Raw genomic sequence first — 25,505 nt, 5'->3', positions numbered from 1 at the left:
GTAGCCTTAAGGAAGTCTCTCTCTCCTAGACTCGTTCTGCCCACTTCCTGCATGTGGAGGATAATAATACTGAAATTGCCTGAAAAGGTTGTTGTAAGGATTATAACTAGATAATGCACCAGATGCACTTGAAAATGCTATGCATTTTTTTTAGTCAGTATTCTTTTTCTTAAACATTTCTATCCTAGCTTTATTTACTTGAGAACGAGTCCGAGTGATCAAAAGTAGTGTTTTCCTCTGAGTAAAACCTGCAGAGGATCGTGCTCTCCATTTCCTAAGCAGTTGCCAAAGTTGTAGCCTCTTCTGTATGATGGATCTATAAATTATAAGGCTTTTCAAGATGTCTGGCCAGGAAAGGGCAGCTTCACTGATACCTATGCCCTCTGGGCACATCCTAGATGTTTATTTCTAGATGTCCTGACATTCTATCATTTTTGTTTATGTCATCTCTGTGCACATAGAGAAGCACTAAGAGATGTGATTTATTCTACCTCTAGCTCCAATTTTGACATGACACTTCTTGCAAAATGTAGGTTTTTACTGCAGTCGTTGGACATTCATTATGGATATTCCTGATTGTTGACTTAGCCTTCTTAGCAGTGTCTTCACATGTTTTACCTGGGGGGCCATCAGCTATTTGATGTCATCACAATAGCCCCAGCAACATTATTGCAAATTATAATGAGATCTACGACAGTGGTTTGGGTTTTTTTATAAAAATAATAGTAGTAGTAATAATAGGTCCATAGTAATTTTAATAAAACCAATAACAGTATGAGATTATGGTAAACCATTAATCAAACTTCATTCTTCTTCCATGACGTTGTGAAGAAGTGTTGAATTTTCTCAAGCTACGTCAGCCACATAATACTGTATTGCATAGTTGGTAATTTCATGGAAACTGTTGCCAGCTTTCCAGCGTAAAAGCACAAAAGGCAGTGCTTTGAGAAACAGAGACCAAACATTGCAGCCAGACCTTATTCAGGCAAAACCTTAGCTGACGTTACAGATACTTTCTGCTGGGCGGACCGGCACTCTGTAACTGTGAAGTTTCTGTCAGGTTTTATTTTTTAAAAAAACCACTACACCACAGTTCTTCTCTCCTTTTTTAATGTTCATTTTCTTTCTATAGCCATTTATTTATTGTTTTCCAGCAGCCAGATAATATTCCACAGATCTTTTGTTTTACTTATTTGCTCAGTTTAACTGTAACTGATAAGCCTGCAGCTATTTTGCAGAAAAGCTTTAAGTGTGGCACGTCCGTCCAAAGTATTTCATCTAGTACCAAGTGGTAGATGGAAGTGAGAAAAAAATGTTGCCACCTGCAGCAAAGAGTTCCCAGTTTCCCTCTAGTATAATCCTGCCCTTGTAATCGTAGGATTGTAGAGTTGGAAGGGACCCCAAGGGCTATGTAGTCCAACCCCTTGACAGCCACGCCTGGGTGGGCTCGAACCACCAACCTTCTGGTTAACAGCCAGATGCCCTGACCCAATAGCACCACAGAGAACACAGTGCAATTCGGGGAAAATGAATATTTTGTTAAGTGGGAATGTAGACAAATTTCTTTTCCTAATATAGTATTTCAGTGAATTGTTTATCAGAATAAGTTCCTTATTGCTATTTCCATTGACTCACAAGCGTATCTTCCCCTGATTAGTGTAACCAATGTAAAAATTTCAGCATGGCTTCCTTCCTTCCTTCATTCCTCTCTCCTTCCACAGCTTTGATCTTCTAGTCTCTTAGGATACCATGGCATCCATTTGCCTGTCTCTGTGGCCTTATTCTTTGCAGAACATTGCAATTATCCAGGCTGTTTGTCTTGAGTTGTGAATTGGGGGACCCAGAATGCCAATTGTGAATGCTGGGTTAATGTGCACCGAGGTGTAAAATGCATGATCATCAGCCCTGTGTTTTTGGACCATGCCACCGAGACTGTGGCCATGATGCTTGAATACTCTCACCTGTGAAATAAACTTCTCCCTGTATTCAAAACTAGAAAGTCCAGAAGACATTGAGGCAGAACTTTCTTCCTAACATGGCAGCTTGATACAGTTTTCAGACCAGCATTTGCACCTGATCTGAAAGATCCTCATTCATAAAAAGAGGTGCAAATGCAGAAGTCCTCTGGTAGGGCAAGGGATGTGTATCTGTGGTACAGTTCATGCTTTGCATGAGAAAGGTCCAAAGGCCCTTCCCTGGCATCTACAGGTAGGGCTAGGAATGTCTTCTGAATCTCTAGAGCATGGGTAGGCAAACTAAGGCCCGGGGGCAGGATCTGGCCCAATTGCCTTCTAAATCGAGCCCACGGATGGTCCGGAAATCAGTGTGTTTTTGCATGAGTAAAATGTGTGCTTTTATTTAAAATGCATCTCTGGGTTATTTGTGGGGCATAGGAATTCCTTCATTTCCCCAAAAAAATATAGTCCAGCCCCCCACAAGGTCTAAGGGACAGTGGACCAGCCCCCTGCTGAAAAAGTTACTGACCGCTGCTCTAGAGAGCTGCTTATGGTTAGAATAAAGCTAAAGGTAAAGGGAACCCTGACCATTAGGTCCAGTCATGACCGACTCTGGGGTTGCGGCGCTCATCTTGCTTTATTGGCCGAGGGGGCCGGCGTACAGAATAGACAATACCAAACTTGATGGACTTGATAAGGATACTCTGGAGAAGGGAAGAGCACAGACGCAAATATGTATTTTTAATTTTCCATGTTGCTTCACCCCGTTTTGTGTAAATTCTTGTCTTAGGAAGAATTCTCGAGAACTCAAAAGCTTTCCAAAATTCTACGACATTTTGGGTTGCCCTAATAAAGGTATTGCCCAACTGTGCAGTTTGAATGGTTTTTATTTTCTTTTTCTTATGAACCAACATGGCTACCTCTGCATTTTAAACATTTTCATTTGCCCTGGTGTACTTCTGGTTACTATGAAGGATGTGTAAGATCGAGTTAAAGTACAACTGATTTCAGCAGAAGAGACATTAAAGTGCATGCTTAAGTCACCCACTAAAATCGGTAGAGCTTAAAAATTAGCTCGATTGCATTCTAAATGGGTAGGGATTTTTGTTGTAAGAAGTCTGATTCAGAGAAAAAATGAGTTACCTATGATACATCTTGGTCAAGGTTGTGTTTATAATTACGGTATATAATATGGCTTCTGATAGAGGAGGAATAATGTTTTCTGTTGTTATTGCATAGTGTCAATCTGCAGCTGTTTTCTGGCTTCCTTTGGGAGTCAGTTTATGATGTTATATGAAGTCTTTTATTAGCAGCATTGTGCATTAGCCATTGCCCCTGGAAACATTTTGGTGTGTAGTTGCCATGGAAAGAAGGGGGAATGGAACTATAGATATCTCTTAGTAACACTTTTAACTAGTGGAGTCAATGTGATACAGTGGACAGTGCAAGCCTTGGATCCATGTCAAATCTTGTCCTATCTCTGTAAGGTCCCTTGTATGGTAGTGGGCAAGGCATTATCTCTTCCCCCCTCTATCCTTAAAAAAGAGAAAGGAGCATAATAGTAACCCACATCACTATGGTGCTCAGGATAAATCACAGCAAAGTCTGAAAAGCACATTGTAAATTTAACTGCTTCCTAAATGCTAGCACATGTTCAATACCTGGAGAGCCACATTATCCATTTCGCATTCCATAACTGCGATGGTGAATATTGGATATATTTTGGATATACAGTGGTACCTTGGGTTACATATGCTTCAGGTTACATATGCTTCAGGTTACAGACTCCGCTAACCCAGAAATAGTTTATGAACTTTGCTTCAGGATGAGAACAGAAATCTTGTTCCGGCGGCGCGGCAGCAGCAGGAGGCCCCATTAGCTAAAGTGGTGCTTCAGGTTAAGGACAGTTTCAGGTTAAGTACGGACCTCTGGAATGAATTAAGTACTTAACCCGAGGTACCACTGTGCAGTGATACCTCGGTTTAAGAACGATTCGGTTTACAAACTCTGCAAAACCAGAAGAAGTGTCTCAGTTTGTGAACTTTACCTCGGTATAAGAATGGAATCTGAATGGTGGAAGGCCATCTGCAGCGGCGGGAGGCCTCATTAGAGAAAGCGCACCTCAGTTTAAGAACGGTTTCAGTTTAAGAACAGACTTCCGGAACAGATTAAGTTTGTAAACCGAGGTACCACTGTAGTTGAAATCAGTCAGAAAATATTGACCGGCTTGTGAACTAAGCCATATATTAGGCCTTTAGAAGAGGGCCCACTAGAACCAGCTCAACCAAAAGAAGTCAATAAGCAGATTAACTCCAGCTGTGTGTGAACACATTGACCTTGGCAATTTCTCTTTCCCAGCTTTTCCTCTTTCCAACCAGGTTCATAGTCTCCACTATGAGTCACATCTCTCACCCTCTTATCTCCCCACAACACTTCTGTGGCTACATCACTCCCAGAGGAGCCATCACCCTCTATCCAGCAAACATAGGTGTAATTCACTGACTGACTTTTCAGCAAATGCTGAGAGCTAATTCACCTGCTGGAAAGCGCAGTTCTTGCTTTGGAGCACATGCCACGTTCACCCCACTAACCACTTTAGCACAAAATTCAACAGAGGAGGCATCATTTTATTTTCAACTTCAAACTGAAAAACAGTGCTGGACTCTAATTTTGGCTGTGCAAATCATCCAAGACGCAAATCATCTGATGTCTTGAGCTGATTTGGATTCTCTCCAAAGCGACACACATTGCCCTAGGTGAAACTCTTTCTTTTAGGGTTTTGGAAATAATGTTTCTATTGATGAAGCTTAGAACAGTGTTAACTCATGGATTCATAGCCTAGCCAGTTATCTGCCATTGAAACATCTGGTGCTTTGCTTAATAATGTGGTGCTCTTCCCAATTTATTACACTTTAATGTCATGTTGTTGGTGTCTGCCAATTTTCTCCATTGAGGTCATTTTGAACTTCTAGCCGACCTCTGAGAAATTTGCAGCACCTCCCAGCTTTGTATCATTCATATCCTTAGTGAATAAACTGGTTGGTATGCCTTTCCCAGAGTTGCCTTTCTTTTATTTTTTAAATGGGTCAGTCATTTTCTTTCCCCCAGTCACCTGGAATGCAAGTACGCAATTGCATTAGCTTGTGGTTCTGAGATGTGCCTGGCTAACTCCTGCAACATCCTTCACTGAATGTCACCAGGCTTTGCTGACTTCAATGTATTGTCCCTGTTATTTAGCATGCTTTTTGATTATCTTGCCTTTCCTTCATCATTGTTGCCAGATCTCTCATCACAGCCTTCTCTCAGCCTCTAAGGAGGGAAACCGTGTCAGCTCCAGGTTTGGGGGAGGGGCTTCTTGGCCAAGGTATTTTGGGGAGCTGGTTGGGCCCACCTCCTCCTTGCTGCTATTGCCATTCTCAGTTCAGTCTCCCTTTAGGTCCAATCCAGACAGCTGCCCACAGGGGGAGTGCACAAGGCAAGTGTAGGATGCAATCCTGCACCACCTCCTTACACGTGTCGCTGCTTGAGGTTTTTGGTTTGCCCCAGTGAGCGAGGGTGTGGTGACCAAACAAAACCCAAGAAGCCACAATTCGTATGGAAATAATTATTTTAAACATATCCCCAGAAGGGCAGGCAATAATTTCAGTTTACTAAGATTTAAGGATGCTAATATTGAAGAAAAATCAACAGAGAGAGAGAGAGAGAGAGAGAGAGAGAGAGAGAGAGATATGGGAAAGGATAAATATGTGCAAGTAATGAGTAAATAGAGAACAAAACAGAATACGAATATGTAGTTTAACTTTTAAACTTAACTCAGAAGAGCGAGATGCAACTTGGCGATTATAAACATTACTTATGACATGAAAAATGTAACATTCTTAATTATTCATTTGCCCCCTAAAATTTCCACCAGTTTAACTTAGTTAAAAACTTTGCTGTGTTACAACACTATAGTAACTTCTAAATATTAAGAAAAGACAAAAGAAAGAATATGATAGTTACCTATCCAAGCAGTAACTCAAAGGAACCAGTTTCTGTGGCCCTGGGGAAGAGCTGAGTGGTAAATGCAGGATTCTGTGGGTAGGATCCAGAAAAATCCAGATGAAGGGGGAAGGATAGAAAAATAGAATATCGAATTAGGAACTGTGCTTGGGAGTAAGCAAAAATTGACAGGACAGATTCAAAGCAGGAAACTCCTTCTCTTTTAAAAAAGCAAGCAGAACAAGAAAAAGAAAAACTTAGCGCTAAGCAAAACTTTAAACAAGCAAAGAAGTGAATTCTAGCATGGAGTGCAGTCTCTCTTTTTTATGCCCATTGCACCTATAATTTTCTCCATCCTGGTTTGTCCCATTTTGTTGCCCACTTATCCCACTAAAAATTAGTTCTGTAACGTTAAATGGCAGTTCATGGGACAAACACCGGCAGAAAGAGTTGCCCATTGTTTTAGGGGTTGATGTGATCCCAAACTTATTGGGCACAGGGAGAGTCAGAAATGTCGCCCAGGGCTGCTAGCCACGTGGAATAACAAATCTTGTACCTTCTTCACAAGGCCTTGTCAGCATTTCTGGTTCTCGCTCTCCAGACAGAAAAGAACTTTTGCCCTCAGGACAAGACATTCCATCCTACTTCTTTCATGAGCATGAGCTTCTTGACCAACGTTGTTTTCTTCCATTCAAGGTTCATGCAGATTTGCCCCCAGAATTGAGTTCAATAACACTTTTGGGACACTCGAGAGAGGGCGGGGAAACAGGCTGTGGCATCCAAGAGGAGCTGCATGGCCAAGACCCAAGGGGAATCAGGCTCATGCATGGAGGTGGGCCTGGGCAGGAGAGGGGAACTCTAAAGCAAGTGGATTTCAACCTTTTTCTATGTCATTTCTGTAAGTTTTCCAAAGACCACACTACTGTGCCCTAGCTATAAACAGTCAACTCTGTATACACTTTATGTGACAAGCTGAGTGAAGTTTTTGTATCCGCCAACATGTGAATGGCAGAGAGGTTTATTTATTCGTTTGAAAAATTATATCCTATCTTTAAGTACACATGCTCTCATGGCGGCTGACAGTTAAAACAATCTATAGTAAAACAGCCCAAAGCATAGCAGAACAAAACTTCTGGAAGTTACACAGGATTAAGCAACCAGTGCTGGCTGGTTTTAGCTCAGTTTAGACAATGCAGAGGCCCTGCTGGTGGGTGGTTTGTCTGACATAGGAGGTAGCGGGCAGTCTGTTCTGGAGGGGGTGGTGCTCCCCCTAAAACATAGTTGTCTTGCAAGGAGTGCAGAAATGTGCACACACACGGGGAGAGAGAGAGAGACAGACAGACAGACAGACAGACAGAATGCCCTTTTAAATGTGCACTCATGATTTGTATTTCTGTTTTCAGTGCTATTTGCAACTGCATAAAAAATGGAGGGGGGCGGTCATAACACTTCATTGTCCTGCTTTTGTTGTGCTGTGGCCCCTCCAGGCAGCAGTAACATGGCAACATTGGGGAATCATTGCAGATCTTAAGAAAGCAGAATAACCCCACCCCTAATGCACTACTGCTGTGTCAAGAACATACTGCAGAATACACCTGCCACAAAACACCAGTTTGGATGGGCTTAGAGAAAGAGGTTGTCGAAGGAGAGAAAGGGATAGAGAGAAGGGGGTGTCCCCAGCTGCAAGTGACTCCAGACACACCCATTGCCGGAATGCAGCCCCTACTCCTGCCCTAAAAGATCAGACCCTCAGCTTGGGGGATCAGCTGGTTGACTCAGCTGTGTCAACACAGGCCAAGTAGCTTTGGCAGCACATAGCATCTAACACCATGTGAGGCTGGTCTGCCAGATCCTACTACCTCTAGGCAGAATACCTTAGTCACAGTTATCTATGACATCCCAGACTTTGATTACTTCAGTGTGTGAAATGTGGGACTGCTCATTGGGACTATGTTTAGTTCCTGCTGCTGCTGTTAGATTGCTAAGTGAGACCTTCTTTCGACTTGATTCTTACTCGTACATCTGATTCTTTAACATCCAATGTTTGTTTTATTACAAGGTTTAGTGGGTGGGGAAGTGCATTACTTGCACAAAGGCAACACAACCTATAACATTTCTAATGAGTTACCGGTAATTTGGGGGAAGGCTGTTGTGAAAGTAGCTTTGTCCTGTGTTTGTTGCAGTAAAGCTACCAAGGAAAGCAATCTGGGCTGAACCTGGTGAAGAGAGTATAGGAGGGGAAGGATGAGTGACTAATTTTTATTTGCTCCTGCTGCCTTGTTCTGTGCAAAAAGAAGAGGGAGCCTGAAATGGTGTTTGTGGAATGTGGAAAAAGGCAGCTCTCCTCTTCCTGTTCTATATCTGTCTACTGCTCAGTTTTACGGCTGTTTCCCTGGGTTCTGTTTATTTAGGGGGAGGAGTATAAACCACTTAAGCAGTTCCCAGGTGGTGTACATAAAACAGTACAAAACAATTGTTGATAAAACCAACAAAATTAAAAGCAAATCCAGCAAACTACATTATATGTCCAGATAGACATGCTGAATTTTTAAAAAAGGTATTTAGTAAGCATCTGAAACAGTATGATGATGGGTGAAGCATAGGTTCTGCTACACTAAAAGTTCCTCCCCCCTCTCTTTTATTTCATTTGTTTAAACAGCAGTTAATTACAGTAAAGTAGTAGAGGAAGAAAATTGTTTGTTTGTTTAGTGGCAGGATTTCTAGACCGCATTTATGCCCTTGTGCACCTCCTCCTTATTTCAGTGGAGCTTATGCAATGAGGATGTTCCAATGGGTTGTTCTTAATAAGCTCTCATAATGCACCACTGGAGGTTGCTGCCTCGTGACTTTTGCAAAGGAATGGCTTCTTCCTCCTCCTAACATTGGGAAATGCTGAATTTTCAGTGTCTTCTTTTATTGGATGGTGCATTTCGTATAGTCTCTGCTGTGCTTGAACGTTAAATGAGCAAAAAGATAGGAAGATGCCTCTTCAATCTTGCAAAGCACTCCAGTACCACTGCATGCCTCCAGTCTCTTGTGCGTTCATAGATTTATTGAGCTTGACACTAGTGTGTCTGCTGCGTTCTGAATTATTTGTGAGAAGGAGCAACAGTATTTTACAGACAATGACCTTCTGAATTAAATATGAACATTAAGAAGTCAAAAGGGCTGCAATCACAGTAACAGTGTAAGGGGGGGAAAGCTGTTTGCCCTATTATTCCAGAACGGGGTAATTCTGCAAATCAAATGCCTGTTATATTCAGGGAGTCAAACCATTAATGTTGTTCTTCTATAGCTAGGGGTTATAGTTCAGATTCAGCTATGAAACTGTTCTGGTTTAGTTCTGGTTCAAAGCCAATAAAGGCACTGTAATTGATTCAGCACACTTTCGCAACTGGATCATTTCCAGCTCATGGGAAGCAGAAAGTTAAAGGGTCTAATTTGTTACATATGTCACTCGTCACCTGTAAGTACTATGAAAGATGCAAAATAACAACAACAACAACAACAATAACTAAAGCACTTAATAGTAAAATGGCAACAAATGTTAATTAAAGTGTATGGCAACCTTAACCCTTAAAGTCACATGCCTTTGAGATGTCAAGATATAGTATGACATACTCAGAGTAGGCCCATTGAAATCGATGGATCTATTCTATGCCTAGTTTGATAGATTGGCTTTGCATTCTGAAGATAACATTTGGTTGGGATTTAGTGTATCACTAAATCGGGTTGTTTTTTTGACTCCTTATTTTGTATTAACAACTTGCTCAGGGACATTTATGTTTTGGGGAGAAAGTAAGGATTTGGTTTTATTCTTGGTATGTTCTGTCTTTCTGTTACTGATTTGTTCTGCATATGCTGCTGAATGAGATGGTTAAATTATTATTATTTATTTAATTGCTTGAATTCTCAGGTAGTAGAGTGGATCGTACCACTTCACACAGTGGAAGAATGCCATTTTTAAAAATTACTTCCTGTATTTGTTGTTTTTTAACAAGAAAAATCTCCCTGCAAGTAAAGCACCTAGCATAGAAGGAAGAAATCATCTCATCCAACCCAGTCCTTTCTGTGCTGCTTTTCTACCTGCAGAGTAATTTTGCATAGAAGAGGATTACTGGCTGGAAGTATTATTTTAAATGTCTGAGTAAGCCACCCTAAAGGTCTTTTGTGAAGAAGGACATACTTCACGTATAACTACATAAATAAATTCAACAGTGTGATTACTGTCTTGCAGTCAGAAATAATGGCACAGTCCACTCTGCTACCTCAGGATTCTTATCACCTCAGGCTTTTGTGTCAAAAGCTCAAGAACTTGACAAAATACATTAACCCTTGTGCTCACTGCATCCTAGATTGGTAAAATTTGAAAATAGAGATTGGGGAGAAATTCCATTCAGGTTGTATTTAAAGGCAAAGCTACCTAATTCACACTTCTAAACCAACATGTGAACCAAAACAAAGCCAACAATTTGAAACTTGTGGTTCCCATAACATACATTATTTTATGGGGGGTTGTTTGCAGAAATGTGTATATTAGGCAATTGCATATAAACCTATGAATATTATTATTATTAGTTATTTATATCGGAGGAATTCTCACTAAATCACTGGTGAATTTTCAGGAAGACTTTTTTAAAAAACAACAGCAACCCACAACCTAATGTTGAAATATGGAGAACTGAACTTTTAAGAATGGAAAAATGAGAAAATGAAATTGACAGATTCTCCCATCTCTATTTGCATCATAGGTTGTTTTTTTTAAAACCAGAGGACTGTATTAGTCACTTCACTTTCCCACATGTGTTCATTTTTGAAATACCAAGAATGAAGCAGAATAAAATAGGACCCAAGAAGGTCACTCAGTAAAGAAATGGAAGAGGACAGGAAGGGGGAGGGGGTTGCATTATTTCCATAAACTAAATGGAAATAAAGCCCTTAAGTGATCCTCCTTTGTGTAACCATGTATGCGGTGGTTCCTACCCCCCCCCCCCGCTTTTCATTCAGTGATGTAAAAAGCAATGAAGAGAATACAAAAGAGCACTCCATGTTAAAATGATATGAGAAACCATCACATGTGCAAAGCCATTCAGCATGATCTCTGATTAACCACGAGGGCTAGTGAGATAGCATTTCATAAACTGGAGATGACAGCTTCTAGATTTATATTCCGTTTCGAATATTTCCTTTGTGCCAAGATGAGATCAATGTGACTGCTGAATTATTAATCTGATGCAATTTTCGTTCTGAAATGATCTATTTCTTTGCCCTATATATTTTCAAACATTGTAATTACAAGGAGGGGGATGATCCAGCCCATATATGCATAGCCTGCAAATCTGAATTATCACCACCCACCGGGGGGGGGGGATTTTCCATGCCAGATGTGTAGGAAGGTATTCCACAGCCCTTACCAGAAGTCTTGGATTTACCTGTCTTAACTCCAGTGGCTGGGGCATAAGAACACATGAAGACCCTGCTGGATTTTGAATTCAATTTGTATACCTGTATATCTCAGGGCAGCTCTCAACATAAAATAACATTATGAAAAAACAGGAAATTAAAACATAATAGAAACAAAACAAAGAGAACCCAATAATCACCCCCCTTCCACAACACATTTTAAAAGGGCATCGTATGCCAGTCAACCAAACGCCTGGTTAAAGGGGAACATTTTTGCCTAGCGCCTAAAGTGTGCAATGAAGGTGCCAGTCGAACTTCCCAGGATCAGGGTAAACGGTGTTTCCGTGCGCTGCTCTGGCTCACCAGAAGCGGCTTAGACATGCTGGCCACATGACCCGGAAGCTGTATGCCAGCTCCCTCGGCCAATAAAGCAAAATGAGCGCCACAACCCCAGGACTGGCCACGACTGGACCTAATGGTCAGGGGTCCCTTTACCTTTACCTCTGATTGTGGAGGTAGAGTATAACCCTCATGGCTAGTAGGCATTGTCCTCCATGCAATTGTCTGATTCCCTTTTAAAGCCACCCAAGTTCATGTCCCTCACTGCCTCTTGTGCGAACAAGTTGTATAGTTTAGCTGTGCGCTGTGCGAAGAAGTACATTCTTTTATTTGTCTTGAATCTTCCAACATTCAGCTCTGTTGGATGTCCACAATTTCTATTGTTATGAGCGACAGACGAAAGGGCACTGAGTTTCCACAAGGAGGCACCAGATTGAGGAAGGCGTTCCTAAACTGACCCTCGTGAATAAGGCTAAGCTTTGTCCTTCATCCTGAGTTTCTTTTGAGTCCATGCAATTATTTGGTCACTCAGTAGTGGGGTAACTGGCTTTTTTCCTTCAACAGGTTCTAGCATTGAAATGTCAAGACAGATGCCCCCAACTGAGTGCGGTGAAAGTGCTCAAGGCAAACAGTTGCTGCCGTGAAAACCCATTCCAGACTTCTGCAATACTTAGAAAACTTTTGTTGTATCGCTTCCACATTGTTAAACTCAAATCACTTCTACAACTCCGCTCTCTTTCAAAAAGTTGTCTGCCATGTGCTGTGTTAGAAAGAGGGCATAGAGCCCAAAACCATGTTGGAGCTATCCAGGTGTCTGGAACACAACCAAGATATACAAGCATAGCCACCCATATGCTCATTCTGAAGAGTAAATTCTGGTCCTGCAGGTTTTGCTCCACTATGGCTCAATATCATATGTTCCTCCTAGCCTCAAGGCTTGGTTTCCTGTTAATTACCGGTAGCTAAGCTCCTAAATACTAATGATAAATGTAGTAGCAGCTACCTTTATGATCCCTTCTTCTGATATATTATTCTCTTTCAAGTATCGCTTCCCGCCATACTTAGACATTTTTAAAAAATGTATTGCACAACTTAACCAAGCATAATTGACTGGTAAGATCATCTCTTCCAAGAAGAGGACGCAACTGCTACAACTTGCAAAGCCATGAATCAGGGTCCAGAGCCAAGGTATCTGCCTGCTGCCACACAGCAAAACTGCCCATCAGTTAAAATCCTTACCTAAGGCCTTTCTCAGAATGCACCTGAAGTGTCAAGATTGTGCAGTTCTCTCTCCTGAAATGTTTGCCTAGAGTCATCTTTGCTGCATTTTAGATGCCAGGCGAAATCCAACCTGTTTGCCCATGCAATTTTGATTGTTAATTAGGTGTTTGCTGCTGCTTTTGCTTTGTTTTGTAATGAATGGACCTCAGTCATGTCCAGTGATTTCAATGGATCTACCCGAGGTACTATTTCTGGGTTAGCGGAGTCTGTATCCTGAAGCGTATGTAACCTGAAGCATATGTAACCCGATGTACCACTGTATGCCTAAGCAACTAGGCAGTATTTTGCACCATACTGAGAGCTTCTTAATCATAATATCAATTTTTTATTATTGTTGTTGTTTAGTTGTGTCCGACTCTTCGTGACCCCATGGACCAGAGCACGCCAGGCACTCCTGTCTTCCACTGCCTCCCGCAGTTTGGTCATACTCATGCTGGTAGCTTCGAGAACACTGTCCAACCATCTCGTCCTCTTTCGTCCCCTTCTCCTTGTGCCCTCAATCTTTCCCAGCATCAGGGTCTTTTCCAGGGCGTCATCTCTTCTCATGAGGTGGCCAAAGAATTGGAGCCTCAGCTTCAGGATCTGTCCTTCCAGTGAGCACTCAGGGCTGATTTCCTTGAGAATGGATCGGTTTGATCTTCTTGCAGTCCATGGGACTCTCAAGAGTCTCCTCCAGCACCATAATTCAAAAGCCATCAATTCTTTGGCGATCAGCCTTCTTTATAGTCTTTATTGTTTTTATTATTAGTTACTACATTTATGTCCCACCTTTTTCTCCAAAGAGCTCAAGGGGATGTACGTGGTTCTCCCCCTCCTCATTGAAGCCCCACAACAACCCTGTGAGGGTAGGTTAGGCTGAGAGGCAGAAACTGGTTCATGGCCACCAAGGCAGTGAGCTTCATGGATGAGTGGGGACTTTAACCCTCATCTCTCAGGCCCTAGTCTTGACCTCTAACCACTACATCACACTGGGTCTCCTTATAAAGTACAGGAAACCCTCATTTTAGGCACGACCGATATGTGCATGATTGCACACACATGAAGTGTGCACAATTGTGCACACATGGTGTGTGCTCTGCTATTCTACCTCTTCTACTGCTGCAGTCCAGTGGAATGGCATGCTTGCTGGTGACTTGGCTTGCTGATATAAGATGGAATGGCTGCTAATAGACTACTTGGCAGAACTGTCTTCCTGGAGACCCTAGAAGGAAAGGGCTAAGCCTCTCCTCCCCCACTGAGCTGCTGTCACCTGGAAAATTACCTCCATGCAGCAATTAGGCTTGAAGAACGCTAATTTGGGCAAGGAGTGTACATCCATGTGTTTGTGCATGTGTATGTCTGACTACACGTGGGAATACAGCCACAACCTTCATTGGCATACAGCCAGTGCGCACATAAAAATGCAACCCTCTGGCCATAAGAAAGGTTCTCTATCCCTGCTTTATGAGAAAGAAGGCATAAGAAATGGAAGGTGTTTTAGGTGAGTAATTGAAAGTGCCTGGCTTGATGAACCACGTAAACCCCCAATAAAGATAAAAAGTAGGCCTTTAAGAGTGTGAAGATAATAGACTAAATATAATACCTTACTGTGGAAAATCAGTATGGTCATGGGCATGACTAATTTAAAGCCATTGATTTCAATGGGTATACTCTGAGAAGCACTTAGATGTAACCCGTTGCTGCTTTGTAAAGTTTTATTATAATATGGCATTGCTGTATTTTTATGTTCACATTCTGTTGCAGCACTTTGAGGGAACTTGTCTCAGAAAGGCGACTTGCAGACATTTTAAAAATGCATTTTGGGTTCGCATAAAGGTCTGGTCTGTGCATATCACTAGGGCAGCCCATGACTAATTGCAAATGTGTGGGATTCCAGAGAGGAGATTGCTGCTGCTTTGCCCCACAATTGTTGAGCAATGCCATGGTTTGACTGGGAAAGATGGAGGGCACAAGGAGAAGGGGATGACAGAGGACGAGATGGTTGGACAGTGTTTTCGAAGCTACCAGCATGAGTTTGACCAAACTGCGGGAGGCAGTGGAAGACAGGAGTGCCTGGTGTGCTCTGGTCCTTGGGGTCATGAAGAGTAGGACATGACTAAAGAACAAAAGACAAACCATGAGCTTATAACTAAGGTTTGCCATATGGTTTACAGCCCTTGGTGTGTCTGAGAGACCAAAGCTTGCAAACCAAGGTTCAGATGACACATGAAGCCGAACCATGGCTCAGTACAGCATGACACAGCTGGCTGTTGAATGACCAGAGGAGAAAAGCTGTCATGATCTCTTCTCCTAGACTCTGCATATTTGCATGTTCATGCTAAGCCATGGTTTGGCTTAGTGCTGCATGTAAATGAGATCAGAGACATTGTGATTTAAAGACTGGAAAATTGGTAGGATTCCAACACTTGGCCCTGTTTGAATTTTATTAAGTTTCAAAGCTGGTGCCAACAAATTCAGGGGGAAACAGAGGTGTTTCCCCAAATGGTGTCAGTGGTTTTGCTGTAGCCCTTGTTAAAATAGCAGTTAGCATGGAAGACGTGATGACTTTTCATCCTATTTCTTAAGTATTTGTAGTTTGAACTGGAAAAAATTCTGAAGAACCATTAAAGCCAGTGGTGGTGGTTTCTGATGGTGGAGAACCTAGCAGAGCTGGGCCAATACAAATACTGCAGTCTTCCAGTAAAATGACTTAATATTGTCATACTACATTCCAAACTGTCTTTGGGAAAAGGTTCCAATGCACATTATGGACCAATAACCCTCCATCTTCTGTGCCCTAAGAAGGAGGGGATCCTCTTGCCATTACTCACAGGTCAAACTTTCTTTAGAGTTACTGCTGGGATTTGCTGGTCATGTCATCATTCTTGTTTTATTATTATTTGTAGACAATAAATATTGTAATTCTTTTTGTTGAGCCAGAGTTTTACAGCTGTGTGGAAATATATTCTTCCTAGGGGAAAAAACGTCAGGGATGAGTACGGTAACAAGGAAATGATGTACTGCACCATTCTTCTCCAAACTGATGCCTTCCAGATATTCTGGACCATATGATAGCTGGGGCCGATGGGAGTTGTGGTCTGAAATATTTGGAGGGCACTAGACTGGGGAAGGCAGTATGGTACAGTGAGCATAGCTACCTGAAACCCAAGCTTCCCAAAACCAAGGAAAAATTGCACACACACACACACACACACACACACACACGTGAGAGAATCAAGTTTGTCTTGTGTTGCCACACTGATTACAGAGGGTATTTTGCTGCCTTGTGATGTGAGAGATCTAGGATTGACGCTGCCTTAAAGAATGGCTTAATATCACTTGTGGGATCCTTTGATTTTGATCAGAGTATCAGAGCTAGTGTTATTGTATTGTAGTGTTCTGTTGGAAGCTGCCCAGAGTGGCTGGGGTATAAATAAATAAATAAATAAATACAATAATTACTATTATTATTATTAATTATTATTATTAACCCCCCTGTTAGCCTATGCCACTATCTCTGCCAAATCTGTGATGTCCAATGGAGGAAAAGGGTGTTAGCAGTATCTGTTGTTGCTTTGTCAGCAGAGCAAATAGCTGGACAGGGGGAGTGATTTACCATGTGGGGAAGGCATGGAGTGAAAGTTCATTCACATCCCTTCTTCCATTTTGTACCGCCCAGAACTCCGACAACCCAGACATCCCATTTTGTGCCTTAACTTTGGGGAGTGCTGACAGTCAAGAGTCTCAGAGGGGAATGTGCTATTTTCAGAATTTTCTTGCAGTTGTGGTGTGTTGGAATGCATGTGAACTGTATTTCTGCTTTCTGTGGGCTGCTGAAGTCCTGTAGCAGTTTTGCTATCCTCATCAGTGTATGTATGCTTCAGTGACGCCTGAGCACCCGTACTTATAAATGAGTCCGTCCATTCACTGAGGTCATTGCCAGAGGATTTTTTCAGTGTCCCCTTATCTGATGGGTGGTGTCTACCTGCACAAGACAGGGTCTTCTTAGTGGTGGCATCAATTATTGGGATTCAGGTGCCAGGTCAAAACAGGGCTGTTTCAGAGAGCTTTTGGTTAAAAACAAATGATTATTTACTTCTTACTGCTTTGTTCTGTCATTTTTATTCTGTTTTAACCCCCCCCCCTTAGCATCCTTGGGTGTTTGTGGGATAGAAATGTTTTAAGACCAACAAATGTAGATAATGATTCTCATGTTATTTGAGGCAAACGCTTCATATTGTGCTGCAGATCTTTCTCATCTGGACTAGATTAAACGAGTTGATAAGCGCGCTAAATCTCTTTGGCTAGGGTGATAGGCTGCATTAAAATTATCCACTGCTCAGAACACAATGTCTGTTTCCTTATTACTGTGGGAGCATTGTCCAGGAAGATTTCCCCACACCCCAGCATAAAATGAGTAAGGCCGCTGTTTAAACTCCAGTTCATTTTAAGTGGTGAATTAGCAAATGACACTCCCCCCTGCCGCCCAAAGCTACCCCCCTATCCAGACAGGGATAGCCTGACTTCTGTGGCCTACCCTCTGGTAACCTCTAGGGTGGATTACTGTAATGCGTTATACACGGGGCTGCCACTGAGGATATTTCAAAAACTTCAGCTGGTGCAAAATTTAATGACCAGATTACTCACAGAACAAGATAGTTTGAACATATAACACCAGTCGTGGCCCAACTGCACTGGCTGGCAATTAGTTTCCAGGTCCAATTCAAAGTGCTGGTGTTGACCTATAAAGCCTTATAGAGTTCATCATCTCATTAAGGACTGCCTCTCACCATACAAACCCACCTGAGGTCCTTCTCTATGTTCCCCATCCCAGAGAGGTTCGGAAGGTGGCAACATGAAAACAGGCCTTTTCTGTGGTGGCTCCCCATTTGTTGAATGCTCTCCCCAAGGAGGTTCACTTGACTCCTTCATTGTATGTCTTTAGGTGCCAGGCAAAAACATTCTTTTTTACCCAATCCTTTGGCCATTAAATAATCTATGGTTTGTTAAATGGGGTGTGTGTGTTATTATGATTATTTAATGTTGTCTTACTTTTATTATGTTTTTATTATTGACGATCTGTAAAATGTGTTGTTAATGTTGTACACCACCCTTGGGTCTTTTGATAAAGGGCAGTATATAAGTTGAATAAATAATAAATGAATGATAATGATAATAATAAATAAGTACCTGAGACTGGCCAAGTTATTTTGGCACCTAAGGCAGAAAATCATACAATCATCTCTCTCTGGGAGTAAAAATGCAATAAAACAAAATTTATAATTAATACTTTATTGTTCTTCCATGAGGGACGCGGGTGGCGCTGTGGGTTAAACCACAGAGCCTAGGACTTACCGATCAGAAGGTCGGCGGTTCGAATCCCTGTGATGGAGTGAGCTCCCGTTGCTCAGTCCCTGCTCCTGCCAACCTAGCAGTTTGAAAGCATGTCAAAGTGCAAGTAGATAAATAGGTACCGTTCCGGTGGGAAGGTACCAGCGTTTTCGTGCGCTGCTCTGGTTCATCAGAAGCAGCTTAGTCATGCTGGCCACATGACCCGGAAGCTGTACGCCAGCTCCCTCGGCCAGTAAAATGAGATGAGTGCCGCAATCACAGAGTTGTCCGCGACTGGATCTAACGGTCAGGGGTCCCTTTACCTTTACTTATTCTTCCGTGATAGCTCATTCCATGGGCACCTGAGGTTTTGAGGGAAAGCAAGTAGCATTTGGCAAGGTCAGGTCAAGGTAGGCAAGAACAAATCAAGGTATAGCTGGTCTGGTTGGAAGCTCTTTCTGACAGAGGGCAGAGAACAACAGGACTCTGGCAAGGTTCCAGGGTTGGGAGTCATAGCACATGACACCAAAACCCAGCTGCCTAAGGCAGCTGCCTCACTCTGCCCAACTGCAGGGTGCTGTTTCACTCAGGTTGCACTCATGTGAAGCTTGCAGGCTTCTCGCAGGACTGAGAGCAGGAGGCTGAACTAGATGGGCTTGCCTTGTGTTCTTATGTTGTTAAAGTAAGAAGAAGAAAAGACAATGTTTCTTTAGATCAGTGATGGCGAAACTTGGCCCTCCAGCTGTTTTGGGACTACAACTCCCATCATCCCTAGCTAGCAGGGACCCAGTGGTCAGGGATGGTGGGAATTGTAGTCCCAAAACAGCTGGAGGGCCAAGTGTATGTTTTGTGTACCAACCCATTTTAAGTTATAAATTGCAGTAATAGATGCAGTGGGCTTTATCTTGTTGAATCATAGTGCTAAAGAGAAAAATGCATTAAAAATAAAGTCAAATGTATACTTGGATCCTGCTGAGAATGGACAGTAATATCCTCATCTAATGTTAGGTGGCTTTACTATGCATCTGGTGTATTTATAGTAAGCAATATTTTTGTGCTAGAATGCTTGTTTTTCTTTTAAAGGCACTCAAGGGTTTAAAGAATTTGCACGAGAGAAAAACGTTTTTGTTTTAAATTCACACATGGGCAGCGTTATTTGATTAAATGACAGTAAGGCTTTTATTTGAGTCTCTTTCTACTTAAGAAAATCCATCCGAAGTTACATTAAGTAGAGGTGGATAGGATAAAATCTCAAGGGTATTCCTTTGTGCATGAAATATTTTGACGTGTGTTCTGTGATTTGCTAGCTTTATATAGGACAGCCTAGCATTTGCCATTCGCGAAGCAACCCATTATTAAATTATGGTATTCATTGCTACAACATGGTCACAAGTTTAGACAAATGCGTGGAGGTATTATGACTGTGAATTGCCCATTGTTGGAGGGCAGATGATGGAGGGGAGAGCTGTTAGTTTTGTGGCATGATGTAAACTTTCTGGTATGTCTAGAAGTAGGATGTTGAACTATATGGAGCTGGTCTAGGGGTGGCCAATGTGGGACCCTTCAGATTCTGTTGAACTACAACTCCCATCACGCCTGATCATTGGCTATGCTAAGGCACTCCTTATGTTCTTGTTCCAACAGAGATTTATTTCTGTGCTTCTTACACTCAGTGGGCCGGCTCCTGCTTGTGGACAGGACTCAGATCCTGCAGAAGCTTTCTTCTGGAGGAAAGGGAGGTGATTTTCACCAACGTCTACTTCCTGCTGCAGCTCCAAGTGCTGTTTAAATATATAGAGATCTAAAAAGGGAGACAGGAAATAGCCTGAGAGTTGCCCATCAACATTTAGCAGCACCTGGGCAGCCACAAAACACACCTGGTCACAGGCTTCCCAAGCTATGATGTACAGTGGTACCTTGGGTTACATACGCTTCAGGTTACATACGCTTTAGTTACAGACTCTGCTAACCCAGAAATAGTACCTCGGGTTAAGAACTTAGCTTCAGGATGAGAACAGAAATCGCGCGGCGGCAGCAGGAGGCCCCATTAGCTAAAGTGGTCCCTCAGGTTAAGAACAGTTTCAGGTTAAGAATGGACCTCCGGAACGAATTAAGTTCTTAACCTGAGGTACCACTGTACTGCATTTCTGTTTAAATTACAGCAATTATTTCTAAATATCTATACATTGACATATGCAGATTCTGTACATATCTGTATCCTCTTTTGTGTGCTTTTTTCCTGGTGGTAAATAAGTGGCAATCCTTGCATATTCATGTAAAAAATAAAGAAGCAAATAAAGAAGCCCATAGGCCAGAGCAATAAGGAGTTATTCATGTTACTCAGATCAGGACTACAGTCCAGCTGATCCGAACTTTGTGTACATCCATTACTTTTGATAGGGAAGGGCAAGCTCACTGTGTCAGAGCAAGGGTACCCTCTGAGAACTGCTGTCGTGGAGGGAAAGATGCTTTATCTTGGCCTTTTCTTTGGACTTGTCATAAGTCCCCAACTGTGTGCCTGGACCTCTGTACATATGTCTCTGGCTTGCAGCCCAATATAATTCTCTTTCTCTCTCTCGTCCCCTGGGCGAGTTCTAGGTCCTTTGAATTCCAAGAAAACTTCAAAGCTTATTTTCTAATTTGTCTTTAGACTTGACAAACAACTCTAATTTCACTTTTTATTCACTGTTAACTACAGTTAAGCTGGGTCTCATAAAAGCTTTTGGTGAAGGAAACCAGAAGTTGTCATTTCTCATGGGACTTGGCCCGAGAAGTGGTTAATTTTTAATTTATTTATTTTTAAGAGCAGCACTTGGTCAGACGAAAACCTGCTTGTGCCTTAAACACAATGTTCTTTATCTTTGCTCTTGATCAAAACTAAAGTGAATCTGGCGCAAGAACATTCAGTGCTGGGGTTTTTTGCATGTACAAATAGCCACAAGCGTCACATTAGAACATAATATTTGAAAGTTCAGTATTGGGGTTGTTGTTTTTCCCCAAAAATGAAAATAAAATCCTGAACTAATTTGTTGATCATCATGCAGTGAATATGTGGATTTAAGTAAACAAAGTATAAATGAATAATCCTTTTCAATGGAACTTACTCCCTGAAGGAATCGTAATTAGCTGCCCCCAGAAAAAGCAACGTGTCTTAATGCATACTAGAAATCCTTTTCAGTTGTGCAATTGCACAAGGACTGAGCAAATCTAGATCTATTCCTTTTTATTTCAGTAACGTAAATATGTTCCGCTACGTTAGCCTTTTAACAATCAATTGTCATTCAAACTACTCTGAAATATTATATTTGTTAGTTTCTGCATAAGCAGTTGCAGCACACAAATAGACTAGAGAGAAACAGGAAGACGTAATAATAATAATAATAATAATAATAATAATAATAATAATAATAATAATAATTTTTTATACCCTGCCCATCTGGCTGGGTTTCCCCAGCCACCCTGGGCGGCTTCCAACAAAAGATTAAAAATACCGTATTTTTCTCTTTATAACACGCACCAGACCATAACACGCACGTAGTTTTTAGAGGAGGAAAACAAGGAAAAAAATATTCTAAACGAAATAGTGGATATATGATTTTTGTGGTTCATGCTGTGGCCACAGACATGTGATCTGACAGTGAGTTTGGAGTAGCCCAATGCAAAAATCCCGAGGATCCATGTGGATCCATGCTTTGTAACCACGGAGGAGGGAAGGAAGGGGAACCATGGATCCTCTGCTCACGACTGCAGCAGATCCCCCCGCCACCCGTAGGCATTCGCTCCATAACACGCACAGACATTCCCCCTTACTTTTTAGGAGGAAAAAAGTGAGTGTTATGGTGCAAAAAATATGGTACATAGGGCCGACACAAGCAGAAGGTGGATTAGGATCTGTCGGTAGATCTCATAATGATTTGAAGTAGCTCACCAGGTATTTCTGATGGATTAGCATTGGCAACAACAAAATGGAGCCCTACCCCCATACCCAGAATTATCACGCTGAAATCAAGAAGGTGGAAGCAGAAATAACTAGGAGTGGGTTTTTCCAGGGAAGGGCTATGAACTCAGTTCAGTTCTGGTACTCAGAACAACTCGCTGGGCTCAGAATCCTTTAATTTGAAATGGATGCCATTTGCAACAGTGCATTTGAAATGGATGCCATTTGCAACTGCTTAGTGGAGCTCAGAGTTCTAGGGAAAAACCAAAGTACGGTACATAAAAACATGAGAAGAGCTTCCAGGATTGAGGGAGTGACTCATCTCGTCCAGCATCCTGTTCTCACAGTGACTAGCCAGATTCCTGTGGGAAATCCACAAGCAGGGCCCAAACACCAGAGCCCTCTCCCCTCCTGGGGTTTCCAGCAACTGGTATTCAGAAGCATTGCTGCTGCCTTGGGCTGTGGAGACAGAGCAGAGCCACTATGGCCAGTAGCCATTGATAGCCTTCTCCATAAATCCTCTCCATAAAGTCTAATCCTCTTTTACAACCATCCAAGTTGGAAGCCATCCCTGCCACCTGGGGGAGCCACTTCCATGGTTTGACTGTGGTACCTCGGGTTACAGACACTTCAGGTTACAGACTCCGCTAACCCAGAAATAGTACCTCGGGTTAAGAATTTTGCTTCAGGATGAGAACAGAAATCACATGGCGGCAGCAGAAATGCTAAAATGGTACCTCAGGTTAAGAACAGTTTCAGGTTAAGAACGAACCTCCAGAACAAATTAAGTTCTTAACCTGAGGTACCACTGTACAGTGGTACCTCAGGTTACATACGCTTCAGGTTACAGATGCTTCAGGTTACAGACTCTGCTAACCCAGAAATAGTACCTCGGGTTAAGAACTTAGCTTCAGGATGAGAGCAGAAATCGTGCTCCATTAGCTAAAGTGGTACCTCAGGTTAAGAACAGTTTCAGCTTAAGAACGGACCTCCGGAACGAATTAAGTACTTAACCTGAGGTACCACTGTACTGCGTGAAGAAGGGCTTTTAAAAAATAGATAAATAAAATCTGTCCTGAATCTCCCAACATTCAGCTTCCTTAGATGTCTACAAATTCTAGAGTTGTAAGAGAGGGAGAAAAACTCTTCTCTTTTCTCCATGCCATGGATATTTTTTTTATAAACTTCTGCCACATCACCTTTTCCTCGCCCTTTCTCACCGGGGAGTCGCTCCATCCCCTTGACCATTTTGGTTGCCTTTTTTCAGATCCCACAGACATGAAAGCTGGCCAGGTCTGCTGTAGAAGAAACAGGGAGCCCCACGTTCTGAAAATTTGCTATTATGGGGTGGGGGTGGGGATAAAGAGAGAATTCAAAATATGCTTGTGTGATGAGTCATGCTCTTCCACCCCCTTAAATGTGTGTTTTATTCTGCTTGATTGTTTTTATCAAAGTTTTGTCAACTGGCGTGGTTTGTTTTCATTTATTTTAAAGAAGTAGATTTTTAAAATCAGCCATAATACAGCCTGAGAACTAGAACTTAGGAAATAACTGTTGTAGCACGTGGCTCCAAGCACTTTAAAGGAAGCCATACCCTTGAAAATGCACCTCAAGAGAAATAATAATAATAATAATAATAATAATAATAATAATAATAATAATAATAATAGGCAACCCCAGCATTTGGCGGCAAGAAGAGTCCTGCTACATCAGACCAAAGTAGGGGGGCCAGTTATACATCGCCAAAAAAGAGAAAACCAGTCTTCATATGGTGATTCCTTTTAAAATAATAATAATAATAAATGCTGTGATTTAAATACAAATTCAGCACCCCTCACCATAGTGGGGGAGACAACAGGCAATTTGTTTTCTTCCTCAGTCTGCTGGCCAGGTGCTTCTAACTGTAGACAGGCAATTTCAAGGTTCCTGCTGCGCGCTCTCTCTCTCACGGTTTCTTATCTTTCAAAACAGACTTGGACTGGGCAACCTTCAAATAGAGGACATCTTCAAATAGCAGACAGGCCTTGAAAATAGAGGGTGATTCTCTGTAGAGTAGGGCACATTGCCACCTTAGACCAAAGGCCTATCTGGTCCCACATGCTCTTCTCTCAGTGTCAAACTAGATGCCGTTGTGAAACCCACAAGTCGGAATTGAGTGCAGTTGCTGGAGTTTGCAGCTTTGACTCTTTCCTTTGCTGGTGGCCTCATTAAAAAGCCCACTTTCAGAAGCATCATGCAACATTCTCTTAGGAACCTTTCTGGCATGTGTAAGGAATCTAAAATCACAATTTTGTGTCTCTGTTCTTCAATGGCTCTTAAGCCATTTATTTTGGCAAGATGGGGAATTAAGAGAATTGCAGCACTAAGCTCTGTTTTATCTCATCTTCCGTTCTTTGGGGACTGGCTCTTGGAACGCTGCAGCGCTCCCTACTTAGATGTAGCTCAGCAAATTGAATGCTTGTTGTTAATTTGCTTTGGGGATGAGTCCTTCGTTTTGGTAATATGCTTTTGGCGTTTGTGCCTCGCAGCTGGCGACATCGTATGTGTAAGAGGTATAGGTTGGTTGCTTGAGAGCAATCAGGCAATATGCTTCAATAGTCTGTTTTAAAGCTTTCTTATCAGTGATAAAAACCTTTGGAATGCAGAGCGCCTCTATTCCGTGTCTTGCTCATTCACTGGCAGAATCTGAGAGTGGGCGGTCCTTAAACCTTCCCCAGCAGAGTAGTTTCTTGACGCCCAGTCTGCGCCTCCCCTCTCGGCGCGCAAGCCTACTGCACAAGGAAGGCGTGGGTAACGGGGGACCTCTCTCCTCCCCGCTTTGCCCAGGCAAGGTGTCCTGGCACTGCCTTCCATCCTCCGAGCCCTGCATCTCCTCTCCACTAGAGGCGTGGTTACTCTCCTCTGCTGAGGAGGAGCTGCTTCCCATGATCTTTGGGGGCTCTCTGTAATCCATCCGGCTTTTCCCCTCTCGCCCCTGAGCCGATGGCAGTTCCCTGACAGTATGCATAGGTTGCTCGTGCAAATTGCAGTCATTCTATTAAGTTTTCAGTTCTGCACATGCTTACAAATCATGGTAGCATAGGAAGCTGTCTTTTACTGAGCTGGAGCAATGGTCCACCTAACTCAATGTTTATTATGCTGAATCACGGCACCAGTTCTCCAGGGTTGTGGATGGGGTATCCTATACATAGGATAAGCGCTGCTGAACACAGTGGGACTTAGTTTCAGGTAGATATGCATCGGATTACAATGGGAAAGAGGTGGTTTCCCCTCTGCCCTTGCTCCTGATCTTTGTGCCT

At 42.4% G+C, this 25,505-nt stretch overlaps 1 protein-coding gene across 9 annotated transcripts in view; it reads left to right on the top strand.

Moving 5' to 3' along the window:
• Window positions 1-25,505, top strand: part of PDE4D (phosphodiesterase 4D) — a 639,723-nt gene that overhangs the window by 489,131 nt on the left and 125,087 nt on the right. The gene's annotated exons all lie outside the window — the stretch shown is intronic.

The sequence above is a fragment of the Podarcis vaucheri genome, assembly GCF_965113315.1.
Source record: "Podarcis vaucheri genome assembly, chromosome: 11".
Classification (NCBI taxonomy): Eukaryota; Metazoa; Chordata; class Lepidosauria; order Squamata; family Lacertidae; genus Podarcis; species Podarcis vaucheri.
Note: the sequence above shows the minus strand (reverse complement) of the source record. Positions and strands in the feature narration are given on the sequence as shown.